A 13969-nucleotide genomic window follows, 5' to 3' on the forward strand; every position below is an offset into this window, starting at 1 on the left:
GTGGCACAGCGGTTAAGTGTCTGCCTTCGGCTCAGGGCGTGATCCCGGCGTTATGGGATCAAGCCCCACGTCAGGCTCCTCTGCTATGAGCCTGCTTCTTCCTCTCCCACTCCCCCTGCTTGTGTTCCCTCTCTCGCTGCTTGTCTCTATCTCTGTCGAATAAATAAATAAATAATCTTTAAAAAAAAAAAGACTGATGAATCATTGATCTCCACCTCTGAAACCAATAATACATCATATGTTAATTAATTGAATTTAAATTAAAAAAAAAAAGAACAGGTGTGTGTCACAGTCAGTATCTCCAGAGCAGATCAAGAACATTATGCCAAGGGCGTGCTTAAGGGTGTGGGTAAACAAAAAGAAAGAATGTGGGGTGAGGGGCTGTGCTCAGGAAGGCTTTCAGGTCATAGAACGGTCATCGAGGCCAATTTGTCCAAGATGGCATTTTTCTGGTTCACCCAGGAGCTTTGGTGACCCAGAACTTACTGATTGATGAGAAAATAAGATCCACACCCACACCACCTTTCTCGTGGCCGTGGGATCATCAGATCCGATTGTCCTTACAGCTCTAACTCATGGCACCAGGATTTTATGGATTGGGAGGAAGTGATAAAGAGAGGAGACAGGGAAGGGGACTTCAACAAAGAGTTTGGAATCCTGGCAAAGCAAAGCTAATCAGGATTTATTCCATCACCATTTTCTGCTCTGCGGGCTGTGGCCTTCATCTCTTCATTTACTCATTCATTCTTTCCACAAACATCACTGGGTACTTGCTAGGTTCCAAGCACAGCTCTAAATGCTGCAGATATATAGATGAAACACAAACAAAGAAAAACGATTCCTTCCCTTAAGGAGTTCAGTTGAGGGAAATGATGGAAAAATCCTTTCTGGTATTTTTCCTAAGGACAGAAGTGGGCTCAGAATGTCTATACAGTAGGGGCTTAGGAGCAACCATCTGGTGAGAATTGGGGGCTAGAAATTTATTTTAAAGGTACACTTATTTATCAAATCTACTGTTTTTTTAAAAAAAGGTATTATTTGGGGGTGAATTGGGGATCCTAAGGGATATCATTGGAAGATACAATCCTCCAATACTATCCCTTTGCTTAAGCCTATATTTTAAGACATGCGTTTTGAATTTATGTCATTGCATTATAAGTAATTGGCTGCATCCAAAAGGCACACTTTCATGGAGAAGACCATGCTGATAGGAATGAAGAAGGACAAACAAGGGTCACTTGGGGGCAACTGGTGACAGAGCTCCCATATGACGCCTTTTCTGAGATGTGCGGCAAGAGCCTGAGCTTTGCGGTGGTGTTTTAACATCGCAGCTCTACAAAAAAGTCATACGACCTTGAGCAAATCCTTTAACCTCTCTGAGCTTCATACCCTCCCCTGTGAAATGAAGAATGGAGAGCCATGCCTCAGATTCTTACATGGATTTAATGTGCTGACCTAACGTCAGGCCTGCCTTATGGCAGACGCTCAACAAAAATTTCCTTCCTTTCTCTCTTTGTCCCTGTGGTCTCAAAGTGGTCCAGTGATACAGAGATTGGATGACACACAGAAGTTCTTTCTCACTTGCCTGTTCTCATCCTGCCTAAATCTGTCGCACCAGGGTGTGAAAACGTTTGGAGAGCACAGCGCTTTCCCATGTGTTTGGTTTTTTGTACTTGCTACAGCTTCTTCCTAGAATCTTGCTCCACAATGTAATAGGCATGGCAGTTGTCTGCTCTGTCTCCAAGACTGCTCTGGCCTTGCCTTTTTGGGAAGCTTTATCCCAAGCCCTTGCAGAAGGTTAGGTGCGTTTCCTCCTGGCTACCACAACATCTCTGACCCTGACCTACCTCTACGTGCTGGATATTGGCTGTTTGACTCTCTGGCTCCCTTTCCACACTGTATTAGCTTCCTAGAACTGTTATAACCAATTAACCAAAATTGGGTGGCTTCGAACAGCAGAAATATATTATCTCAGGTCTACAGTCGGAAGTACCCAATGGAGGTTTGATGAGGGCCGTGCTCCCTCTAAAGGCACAAGGGAAACATCCGTTCCATGCCTCTTTCCCACTTTCTGGTAGCCACGGGCACTCCTTGGCTTGTAGATGCATTACTCCAACCCTCCAACCCTCCATCCTCTCAGGGTTCTCTCTGTGTGTCTCCACAGAGTCTTCCATGTGTGGGGGGTATCTGTGTCCAAATTTTTCCTTTTTATAAAGACATCAGTAATAGTGGATTAGGGCCCACCTAATTAAAAAGACCCAATTTACAAATAAGGTCACATTTTAAGGTATGGGGGTAGGACTTTATAAAAAAAATTATAAAGATATAATTTTTGGAGGACACAATTCAATCCATAACACACCCTTTCTCCACTCGGTATTCTGGGGGAGATAACTGTCCTTTATGGAAGCATCTACACGCTCTCTGAGGTCACCCAGTGTAGAATCCCAGCAGGGGATTTTGGGGGGCAGTAGGGAGACATGAGGTCAGAGTATTGGGTGCCCTGGTGGCATACTTCCTATGAGCTTGCCCTGGGCTGTGTCCTTCAGTGGTAAGTCACTGCCTCATGACTCGTTACTCTGCACAACTCCCTCTCCTTCCAGGGCTGATGACCATTCCCTCTGCTTGTGTTTGGGGCCTAGGGATGGTAACTGGCCACTAGTAGCCCCCAGTTACTGCACTATGCTTTGTGTTTCCCTTCCATGAACACCTTTGTAAGCAGTCCATTTGGAAATAAACCTCTTAAGGAATTACCCCACTTTGAGTGTATCTTTGTGTTCTGTTGGTACTCTAAAGATAGCCTCCATCAAAAGTGTTACTTATCTATTAAATATCTTATCTGTTTTATTAACTATAGTATGCATTTCTTAAGGCATGTGTCATGTTTTGTTAATCTCTATCATAGCACTTAACACATTAGTAGATGTTGAATAAACATTTTCAGTGGGAGAGAAGGGAGAATGGAAGGAAGAAAGAGAGAATGGGAGGACTATAGATACCATGTGGCTTTTTCATCTTAATTTCGTTTTCTGACAGCTTCAGATTCTTCTCCCAGACTCTGAGTCCGTTCCATAACCACGCTCTATGTGCTTGTTCTGTGCAAACATCCTCACTGGGTGTGGTGTGGTAATTCACACGTGGCTCATTCCTCCAGCAATTTTAATCTGTGAGTGGACCAATGTGGCTAGAGTTTAGTAAAGTAGGGGATGTCTCTTGGGGGTGGGGTTGGAAGTAGGGCTTTAAACTCATGGAGGAGGCTCAGACTAGCTTCTGTGGCTATAGGAAGAGGATTGATGAGCAATATTAAGGGCCAAGCTGAGACCCCATGGCAAGAAATTACAATGCATCTAATCTGATTTATCCTGTACTCTGCTATCAGATTAATTGTCCTAACATACATCGGGATAATGTCATTCCATGCCTTAAAATCTTCAATGACTATTTCCTACGGAACGAAGAATGAGCACCTATTTTGCCAAAATCCTCTTACTTCCCCATACTTATTTCCCCCAAGTTCTCTGTGTTGTCTAGTTAAACTAGATGAATCTATATTCTCCTGACAGCTTCTTTCCCACCCCAGGACTTTTTCTCATGAATTCCCCTTTACCCAGAAAGAAAGGTCTCTTCACCAGCCCACTTCCACTTGCTCAATCCCACCTGCTTATGCCCTCATTTCCATTCCAGCTTAGATCCTTGCCTACTCTTCCCTGCAACCTATGTTTCCCAGGCTCCACCGCTTTGTTTTGGATTCAGTTGCTGGGAGGCCCTTGTGGCAGATGGAGGGCAGAGGAGGGGTGAAGACAGAGGTGAAGTCATGTCTCCCACTCCTACATTGTCTCCGGAGGCATCTCCCCCCATGGTTCTGTCTTCCAGCCTGGACACGCTGGCTTTAGGGTCTAATAATCTCCCTCTTCCCTTCATGTCTCCTGCTCTAGGACAGGGAGCAGGGCCCTGTAACTGCTCATCTCTGGGTTTTCTCAGTTTCCCCGTGTAGCTTTTCCAACACCTTTGATATTATTTCTCTCTATTGAACCATCTGATTTCACCATTTTCCTGATCGGACCCTGATTGTAGACCATGCTTCTGTACTGTGTCATTTTCCTCATGAACCTCTTCGTAATTTAGCTAAAGGGGATTTTTTTTCTTTTTTAAAACCCTCCTAGAGTTTAAAAAATATGTTATTCCAGCTATCATTCTTTTCTTATAATATCATACTGTTAAAATGTCTGCTAATTTTGAAACAAAGAAGAAATAATATTGGAAATTGAAGAGGTGATCAACAATTATAAATACTTACTTTAGTTCCCTTTCTGGGCCCAAATCATGTGTTTAGTGTAATGCTCTTGTCTTCTTCTCTGCTACTAGTTGTAAGCTCTTTAGGGCCATACTCATCTTTGGGCTTCTTTCTTATAGCATCTGGCAGAGAGCTTTGTAAATAGGATTCATTCATCGAAATGGACATAGACATTAATTGCTTGCTGTGTATATTTTCATTTGCATTTCATTTTCTAATTATTCATTGCTAACATATAGAAAGAAAATGTATTTTTTACATTGATTTTTGTCCTGAGACCTTGCCAAGTTTACTTATTTGTTCTTTTTTTTTTTTTTGTAGATTCTTTAGGATTGTCTAATACATCATGTCATCTGCAAATAAAGATAATTTTATTTCTTCACAATTTGGATGCCTTTTATTCTTTATTTTAGAATATTTTGGGGGGCTTATTGCAAGAGAGCTAGGACAATGTTGAATACCTCTAAAATATCCTTGCCTTGTTCTTGACTTTAGGGGGGCATTTCAGTCTTTCATTATTATGATGTTAACTACAGGTTTATTGTACAAGTTTTTTATCAGGTTGAGGAAGTTTCTTTCTATTCCTAATTTGCAAAGGTTTTGTATTATGAATAGGTGTTGAATTTTGTTAAATACTTTTTCTTCATCTGTTGAAATTATCATAAGACTTTTCTCATCTTTTACCCTATTAATATAGTAAATTTTACAGACTTTTCCAATTTAAAGTCTGAATTTATTAAGTTATGAAATTGACTTGTTATAATAGTTGTTTGAGGATTTTGTCTTCGGGAATTAATTCTAAAGTTTTCAGATTTGTAGATCTGAAATGTCAGATGTTATTTCCTCTCTCCCACTACTCTACTCAGCATTACCGATAGGGCTGGGGTAGGGCACCAAGGGCCCATGACATAGAGTCCTGTTTCTTTAAGTGTGATTCAGGAATCTCTTGAAATGGAATTGCTTACGGTGCTTGATAAAATTGTAGATTCATGTACCCAAAGTCATACCTCATTAGTGCTCTGAGAGCAGGGCCCTGGTATCTGCACTTTAAACAAGTTTCATAGGTATCATTCCTACTAAATTCAGAGAACCACTGCCACATAATTATGTTTGTATGTGTAGATTTGTGACCAAGGGTATGCAGCATATCTTTTCCGCTATTCGATACAAAGGAGGTACTATTAATCTGATTGTATAGATGTTAAAACTGAAGTTAAGTAAGGTTCAACTAGTAAGTGGTAGAATCAGGATTTGAACCAAATTAGAGCCTTATGTCAAGCAATAGAATGGATGGTTTCCTGGGCATTCATAGTTCATGTTCCAAATTAATTTTGCCTGAACTCTCCATAAGATTTTCCCAATCATTTGCTTTGGTTTAACTTTGTGCCGTTTTTTATTTCCTCACTTAAGTGAGAAACTTTTGTGATTCAGCTAAAAAATGAAAACTGAAACTTACTTTCTAAAAGCAGTTTTTTCCCGGGGCGCCTGGGTAGCTCAGTCAGTTAAGTGTCTGCCTTCAGTTCTGGTCATGATCCTGGGATCAAGCCCCAAGTCAGGTCCCTGCTCAACGGGGAGTCTGCTTCCCCCTCTCCTTCTGCTGCCCCCTCTGCTTGTGCTCTCTCTCAAATAAATAAGTAAATAAATAAATAAACAAACAAATAAATAAAATCTTTATCAAAATCTCTATGGTTGACAGGCAAGTTTAGGATGATGACATTTCAAATCAATAGGGAAGACATGGACTATTGATTATCGATTAAGTGCCATTTTAGAATATTGGCTAGCCATTTAGAAAATATAAAGTTAAATCTCTACATCACACCTTACACCAAAATAAGTGGGAGGTAGATTAAAACATTTAAATGTGGGAGAGGACTTAAGATGGTGGAGGAGTAGGGGACCCCTTTTTCAGACAGTCCCCTGAGTCGAGTTGGATAGGTACAAGACCAGCCTGAACATCCACGGAATCAGCCTGAGATGGAGGAAGATACATCTGGATCTCTCCAAATGAACATCTCCAGTGCTGAGTATTGAGGTATAAAGTGGGGAGCCGTGAAACCGTGCACAGATATCGGAAGATAAATGGAAGGGGGAGGGAGCTACTGCGTTCGCGCCCCGGGAAGCGGTAGCCACCTGCATGGGGGAGCGGGCGGACTCGCGAACTGGCACCTGTGAGAAAACAGACTGGGACTGTGAGCCGGGGAACGCACGCAACCAGACTGAAATGGAGCTCCGGTGCACTCACTGGAACCAGACTGAGACCCGGAGCTCCGGGAGTGCATGAGACAGCTGGTGGCTGGCGGTGTTAGAAACAGAAAGGATAGAAACGTGCTGGCCATGGAAGTGTGGGCTGTGACTCCGGGTGTGGGGCGCACATCCCGGGATGCTGCAGGGTTGAGCAGCACCAACAGAAACACAGTTAAAGTAGCCAGAACATCAGTGGAGATCGGTCCGCGATCCCTCTGTTCTGAGACAGAGGCTGAAATTCGGCCGCTGCTGCTCTGACTCTCAGAAGAGGCACAGCAAACCACCAGGGAAAGCCACCAGAGAACAAAAGCCTGGAAATACTGGCTCACAGCGTGTCCATCCCCATCACCCCTCGCAGGGGACACGGAGACTCTACCCAAACAGGGTTGCCTGAGTATCAGCGTGACAGGCCCCTCCCCCAGAAGGCAGGCTGAAAAATCAAGAAGCCCACATCCCTAAGGTCCCTATAAAACAAGGGCGCACGGCCTGGGTCCCAGTCAATAATTTGGGCTCTGGACAACCCCGCAACCTCTCCTCATCAGAATGACGAGAAGGAGAAGTCCCCCCCAGCAAAGAAAAGACAATGAGTCTGTGGCCTCTGCCACAGAACTAATGGATATGGATATAACCAAATTATCAGAAATGGAATTCAGAGTAACAATGGTCAAGATGATGTGTAGATTTGAAAGAAAGTATTAACAAAAATGTTAATGAGAATACAGAATCTCTAAGGGAGGAAATGAGAGTGAATCTGACAGAAATTAAAAATTCTATGAGCCAAATGCAGTCAAAACTAGAGGCTCTGACGGCCAGGGTGAAATGAGGCAGAAGAACATATCAATGAATTGAAGGATGGGTTAGTAGAAGACAAAGCTAAAATAGAATCTGGACTCAAAAAAATCCATGCTCAAGAATGTAGGTTACGGGAAATTACTGACTCAATGAAACGTTCCAATGTCAGAATCATCGGCATACCCGAGGGGGTGGAGAAAAACAGAGGTCTAGAAGGGATATTTGAACAAATTGTAGCTGAAAACTTCCCTAATCTAGCAAGGGAAACAAACATTCGTGTCCAAGAGGCAGAGAGGACCCCTCCCAAGCTCGACCACAACAAACCTACACCACGTCATGTCATAGTGCAATTCGCAAATATTAGATCCAAGGATACAGTATTGAAAGCGGCCAGGGCAAAGAAATTTCTCACGTACCAAGGCAAAGGTATCAGGATTACGTCAGACCTGTCTACAGAGACCTGGAATGAGAGAAAGGCTTGGGGGGGCATTTTTAAAGCTCTTTCAGAGAAAAACATGCAGCCAAGGATCCTTTATCCAGCAAAGCTGTCATTCAGAATTGATGGAGAAATAAAGACGTTCCAAAATCGCCAATCATTAACCAATTTCGTAACCACGAAACCAGCCCTACAGGAGATATTAAGGGGGGTTCTATAAAGGTAAAAAGGCCCCAAGAGTGATACAGAACAGAAAGTCGCAATCGATAGAAACAAAGACTTTACTGGCAATATGGCATCACTAAAATCATATCTCTCAATATTCAGTCTCAATGTAAATTGCCTAAATGCTCCCATAAAACGCCACAGGGTTGCAGATTGGATAAAAAGACATGACCCATCCATTTGCTGTCTACAAGAGACTCATTTTGAACCCAAAGATGCATTCAGACTTAGAGTAAGGGGATGGAGTACCATCTTCCACGCAAATGGACCTCAAAAGAAAGCTGGAGTAGCAATTCTCATATCAGATAGACTGGATTTTAAACTAGAGGCCATAGAGAGAGATACAGAAGGGCACTATATTATTCTTAAAGGATGTATCCAAAAAGTGGATATGACAATTATAAATATATATGCCCCCAATAGGTGAGCAGCAAGATACACAAGCCAACTCTAAACCAGANCCCATCCATTTGCTGTCTACAAGAGACTCATTTTGAACCCAAAGATGCATTCAGACTTAGAGTAAGGGGATGGAGTACCATCTTCCACGCAAATGGACCTCAAAAGAAAGCTGGAGTAGCAATTCTCATATCAGATAGACTGGATTTTAAACTAGAGGCCATAGAGAGAGATACAGAAGGGCACTATATTATTCTTAAAGGAAGTATTCAACAAGTGGATATGACAATTATTAATATATATGCCCCCAACAGGGGAGCAGCAAGATACACAAGCCAACTCTTAACCAAAATAAAGAGACATAGAGATAAAAATACGTTAATAGTAGGGGACCTCAACACCCCACTATCAGAAATAGACAGAACACCTATGCAAAAAATTGACAAAGGATCAAAGGCTTTGAATGCCATACTCGACGAGTTGGACCTCATAGATATATATAGAACACTACACCCCAGAACCAAAGAATACTCATTCTATTCAAATGCCCATGGAACATTCTCAAGAATAGATCATGCTCTGGGACACAAAACAGGTCTCAGCCAATACCAAAAGATTGAAATTATCCCCTGCATATTCTCAGACCACAACGCTCTGAAATTGGAACTCAACCACAAGGAAAAACCTGGAAGAAACTCAAACACTTGGAGGCTAAGAACCATCCTGCTCAAGAATGACTCGATAAACCAGGAAATCAAAAAACAAATTAAACAATTTATGGAGACCAACGAGAATGAATACACAACGGTCCAAAACCTATGGGATACTGCAAAGGCAGTCCTAAGGGGGAAATACATAGCCATCCAAGCCTCACTCAAAAGAATAGAAAAATCTAAAATGCAGTTTTTATATTCTCACCTCAAGAAGCTGGAACAGCAACAGAGTGACAGACCTAATCCACAAACAAGGAAGGAGTTGACCAAGATTAGAGCAGAAATCAATGAATTAGAGACCAGAACCACAGTAGAGCAGATCAACAGGACTAGAAGCTGGTTCTTTGAGAGAATCCATAAAATTGATAGACCACTGGCAAAACTTGTCCAAAAACAAAGAGAAAGGACTGAGATTATTAAAATTATGACTGAAAAGGGAGAGGTCACGACCAGCACCATTGAAATTGCAAGGATTATTAGAAACTTTTATCAACAGCTATATGCCAAAAAACTAAACAATCTGGAAGAGATGGAGGCCTTCCTGGAAACCTATAAACTACCAAGACTGAAACAGGAAGAAATAGATTTCTTAAATAGGCCAATTAACTATGAAGAAATTGAGTCAGTGATAAACAACCTTCCAAATAATAAAACTCCAGGCCCAGACGGTTTTCCTGGGGAATTCTACCAAACATTCAAAGAAGAAATAATACCTATTCTCCTAAAGCTATTTCAAAAAATAGAAACAGAAGGAAAGCTACCAAACTCATTCTATGAGGCTAATATTACCTTGATCCCCAAACCAGGCAAAGACCCCCTCAAAAAGGAGAATTACAGACCGATTTCTCTAATGAATATGGATGCCAAAATCCTCAACAAGATCCTTGCTAATAGAATCCAACAGTACATTAAAAGGATTATCCATCATGACCAAGTGGGATTCATACCTGGGATGCAAGCATGGTTCAACACTCGCAAATCAATCAATGTGATACATCATATCAACAAGAAAAGACTCAAGAACCATATGATCCTCTCAATTGATGCAGAAAAAGCATTTGACAAAATACAGCATCCTTTCCTGATTAAAACCCTTCAGAGTGTAGGAATAGAGGGTACATTTCTCAATCTCATAAAAGCCATCTATGAAAAGCCTACTGCAAGCATTATTCTCAATGGGGAAAAGCTGGAAGCCTTTCCCTTAAGATCAGGAACACGACAAGGATGCCCACTCTCGCCACTATTATTCAACATAGTACTAGAAGTCCTTGCAACAGCAATCAGAAGACAAAAAGGGATCAAAGGTATCCAAATCGGCAAAGAAGAAGTCAAACTGTCTCTCTTTGCAGATGACATGATACTCTATATGGAAAACCCAAAGGAATCCACTCCCAAACTATTAGAAGTTATAGAACAATTCAGTAAGGTGGCAGGATACAAAATCAATGCCCAGAAATCAGTTGCATTTCTATACACGAATAACGAGACTGAAGAAAGAGAAATTAGGGAATCCATCCCATTTACAATAACACCAAAAACCATGCGTTACCTTGGAATTAACTTAACCAGAGACGTAAAGGACCTATATGCTAGAAACTATAGATCACTTTTGAAAGATATTGAGGAAGACATAAAAAGATGGAAAAATATTCCATGCTCATGGATTGGAAGAATTAACATAGTTAAAATGTCCATACTACCCAGAGCAATCTACACTTTCAATGCTATCCCGATCAAAATACCGAGGACATTTTTCAAAGAACTGGAACAAATAGTCCTTAAATTTGTATGGAACCAGAAAAGGCCCCGAATCTCCAAGGAACTGTTGAAAAGGAAAAACAAAGCTGGGGGCATCACAATGCCGGATTTCGAGCTGTACTACAAAGCTGTGATCACAAAGACAGCATGGTACTGGCACAAAAACAGACACATCGACCAATGGAACAGAATAGAGAACCCAGAAATGGACCCTCGGCTCTTTGGGCAACTAATCTTTGATAAAGCAGGAAAAAACATCCGGTGGAAAAAAGACAGTCTCTTCAATAAATGGTGCTGGGAAAATTGGACAGCTACATGCAAAAGAATGAAACTTGACCACTCTCTCACACCATACACAAAAATAAACTCCAAATGGATGAAAGACCTCAATGTGAGACAGGAATCCATCAAAATTCTAGAGGAGAACATAGGCAACAACTTCTATGACATCGGCCAGAGCAACCTTTTTCACGACACATCTCCAAAGGCAAGAGAAATAAAAGATAAAATGAACTTATGGGACTTTATCAGGATAAAGAGCTTCTGCACAGCCAAGGAAACAGTCAAAAAAACTAAGAGACAGCCCACGGAATGGGAGAATATATTTGCAAAGGACACCACAGATAAAGGACTGGTATCCAAGATCTACAAAGAACTTCTCAAACTCAATACACGAGAAACAAATAAACAAATCATAAAATGGGCAGAAGATATGAACAGACACTTTTCCAATGAAGACATACAAATGGCTAACAGACACATGAAAAAATGTTCAAAATCATTAGCCATCAGGGAAATTCAAATCAAAACCACACTGAGATACCACCTTACGCCAGTTAGAATGGCAAAGATAGACAAGGCAAGAAACAACAATTGTTGGAGAGGATGTGGAGAAAGGGGATCCCTCCTACATTGTTGGTGGGAATGCAAGTTGGTACAGCCACTCTGGAAAACAGTGTGGAGGTCCCTTAAAAAGTTAAAAATTGAACTACCCTATGACCCAGCCATTGCACTACTGGGTGTTTACCCCAAAGATACAGACGTAGTAAAGAGAAGGGCCATATGCACCCCAATGTTCATAGCTGCATTGTCCACAATAGCCAAATCATGGAAGGAGCCGAGATGCCCTTCAACAGATGACTGGATTAAGAAGCTGTGGTCCATATATACAATGGAATATTACTCAGCTATCAGAAAGAACGAATTCTCAACATTTGCTGCAACATGGACGGCACTGGAGGAGATAATGCTAAGTGAAATAAGTCAAGCAGAGAAAGACAATTATCATATGATTTCTCTCATCTATGGAACATAAGAACTAGGAAGATTGGTAGGGGAAGAAAGGGATAAAGAAAGGGGGGGTAATCAGAAGGGGGAATGAAGCATGAGAGACTATGGACTCTGAGAAACAAACTGAGCGCTTCAGATGTGAGGGGGGTGGGGGAATGTGATAGACTGGTGATGGGTAGTAAGGAGGGCACGTATTGCATGGTGCACTGGGTGTTATACGCAACTAATGAATCATCGAANTATACGCAACTAGAATCATCGAACTTTACATCAGAAACCAGGGATGTACTGTATGGTGACTAACATAATAAAAAAACATTAAAAAAATATTTAAATGTGAAAAAGGAAACCATAAAAGCATTGGAGAAAATATTTAATTATAAATTATAAATAATTATAAGGTCTGGAGTGGAATTTTGAGTATCTTTATTTTTCTATTTATACTTTCTCCTTTTTTTCCTAGAGTGAAATATGTATTAACAGAGTGATATATGTATTAAATATAATATATGTATTATATATGTAATTGTGCAATTAAAAACAAATGCTTTTTCCTATGTAGAAGGCTTAGGCCAAGAAGAAGTTATAGGACAAGGGAACTGATTCTTTTTTTCTTCAGGTACAAGCAAGGTCCAGGCTTGGTTTGTTCTGACATATTGGATATTTGATATCCTTGTTTATCCTTTAACTCACATAAAATTTTCTATCTTATGATGGATGAAATAAGCACATATTCTCCCTTTCCTTGTCATGAGGCATGAGTTCTCTCAGAGAGAGTGTTCACTGATGCCAATAGGAAGTCAGCATGCTGTAAATATATTTAACCAGAATAGTCACATTCGTTCGGACGCTGAAAAGAGTAAATGAAATAATTTTCTTCCTAAAAAGTGCTGTTTCTTAGTCAAATTTATATTTTAAAATATATGTACATTTCATTAACAACACAAAAGTTCTTGATTTACTTTTTGACTACTGGCTGCTAGGTTCATTACTGTTGACTACTAGAGTAAAATATAGAGCACCATCGATTGCTACCCTCACTTGAAGATTTTTTTTTATGAAAAGCAAGTCATTCTTTAATGTATTTTACTATAAAGAATGAAGTGTGTTTTATGCATTTTTCTACATCCAGTGATTGCTTTTCTCTCTCCTTTTTTTTTTTTTTTTTGGTTTTTCCTTATTAATAACAAAGTCAAGTTTGCTGCCCAAACCCAGAAATTGTGGTCGAAAAATAAAAAGGAAAAATCCCCAAGCCATATAATAAAAACCTGGAGGGCAGGCCAGGTGCGTGTGGGGTGTGTGTTGTAGGCGGGGGTGGGGTGGGGTGTGTGGTGTGTGGACGGGGAGGGGAATGGTTAGATGACCAGCAGTCCAGGGAGGATAAGGCGGAGGTATGGGAGGTGTTGAAATTGTCCAGCACCTTGCAGTCATCCTGTCAGCACGTTGGCCCTTTTTGGGTCTTCACCAGCAGACCAGGGCATGCATCTCAGTACAAGAGCTGGTAAACAGGGGCACTGTTCTTGATGCCTGTGACCAGGTACTGATTTTTCTTTTTTTCCTGCTGACACCTGGCACTTTAAGAGAGTGAGGAACCTTGTTCGGGAGAGGGGAGGCTAAGATGGACACCTAGTGTCCATCTCGAGAGATTTTCCTGGACCTCAGGCGTTCTCCATGCACACTGGAGGAAGCACCAACAGGGATGAAATCCCCAGAGGGCAGCGCTGTGACTGCGGAGCAAGCGGGAGTAGGAGAGGCGCCCGGGGCACAGCTGTGCCCCATGGGACAGCTGGGCTTCGATGCCAGAGGTGGCAAACT

Source organism: Ailuropoda melanoleuca, chromosome 11 (genome assembly GCF_002007445.2).
Source record: "Ailuropoda melanoleuca isolate Jingjing chromosome 11, ASM200744v2, whole genome shotgun sequence".
NCBI lineage: Eukaryota > Metazoa > Chordata > Mammalia > Carnivora > Ursidae > Ailuropoda > Ailuropoda melanoleuca.